Raw genomic sequence first — 1,384 nt, 5'->3', positions numbered from 1 at the left:
TCAGCTTGAAGAACAGGCTGACCTCAAACTCACAGTGATCTTCCTGCCTCAGCTGCATGAGTGCTGGGATTACAGGTTGCAGCACCATGCCCAGCCAATACATTTCTTAACAAAAAGATAATGATGTAATTGTTTGTCATTCAATCACATACCATATATTTGAGATTTGTGTGAACCCTGTTAGGAGGTAGGGTCCACCAATCCTCTACAGAAACTGTCAAAAACAATTATGTCATCCCATTTTCTTGAGGATAGAAACAAATCATGTAGACAAGAGCAAAATCAGAGATATGACATCTGCAGTACAAGTCATCATTCTAACCAAATGGCTCATGCAATGTGATCTCGCCTTTGCAACATTTTAGCTCATGTCAGTTTTCTAAGGCTGATTTGCTGTTTTGTCATACTTATCTGATATCAGGTCAGTAATTCACAGTTTGCCTAAATTAGCCAGAGTTATTTTCTTTGTTATTGTGGAAGAATTCTACCTAACATAAAAACTAGTACAGGTGAATGGGGTTCTAGGAAAAAGACTAATGCAGAAAGAATGTTTCCTAATCAAGTAGTGGAATTTAAACATCAAGAATCAGCCTGGCATGGTGGCACACATCTATAATCTCAGAACTTGGGAGGCTGAGGCAGGAGGACTGCTTTGAGTGTAAGGTCAGCCTATGCTACATAGTGAATTCAAGGCCAATTTGTACTACAAAGTAAGACCCTGTCTCAAAAGAAAAACAAACAAACAAACAAACAAACAGAATAAAGCAGTTGCACTAGTCTAATAAATAGCAAGACTAGTGTATTAAACAGTATGCATTTCCCTGAATTAAAAAGGTTTTGCAAGTGACTAATTTACACCAGATCCCTGTGTCTTAACAATGAGTAATCATTAAGAGAGTACAATATTTTTAACCATGAAAAACCTCGCATGTCACTATGAAGTTGACTTTTACACCTGATTTCCATATTCAAGCCAGTTAGTTCCCTGCCCTGGAATGCTCTCTTCTAGAGCAGAATTACCTGCCTGATGGACACAGCACACTTGTTGCTTTGCCGTGGCTACAGATCGCTGAGGTACTTACTTCCAGAAGATAGGACTAGCGCAACAAGCACACCTTTAGGTCAGGCACATCCAGCTCTCATGTTTCTCCATATATTACAAAAAGCTCTAGAAATGTTATTTCTAACATGAAGAGACTCAATAATGAAATTCTAGCAACATGAATATTCTTTCTAGATTTTTTTCAAAGAAACAGTCATCTTGTTACCTATTAAAGTTTGCACCATTTTTCTGGATGGCAACTTTGAATTTAAGTAAGTTATGGGAACCTGGAATGGCTTTTCAGCCTACTAGTCAGAAGGAGTGCTTATAAAGTGCTAAATA

This window comes from Octodon degus, unplaced genomic scaffold (assembly GCF_000260255.1).
Source record: "Octodon degus isolate 3935 unplaced genomic scaffold, OctDeg1.0 scaffold00121, whole genome shotgun sequence".
Classification (NCBI taxonomy): domain Eukaryota; kingdom Metazoa; phylum Chordata; class Mammalia; order Rodentia; family Octodontidae; genus Octodon; species Octodon degus.
The sequence above is the reverse complement of the archived record's forward strand: the minus strand, read 5'-3'. Positions refer to the sequence as shown.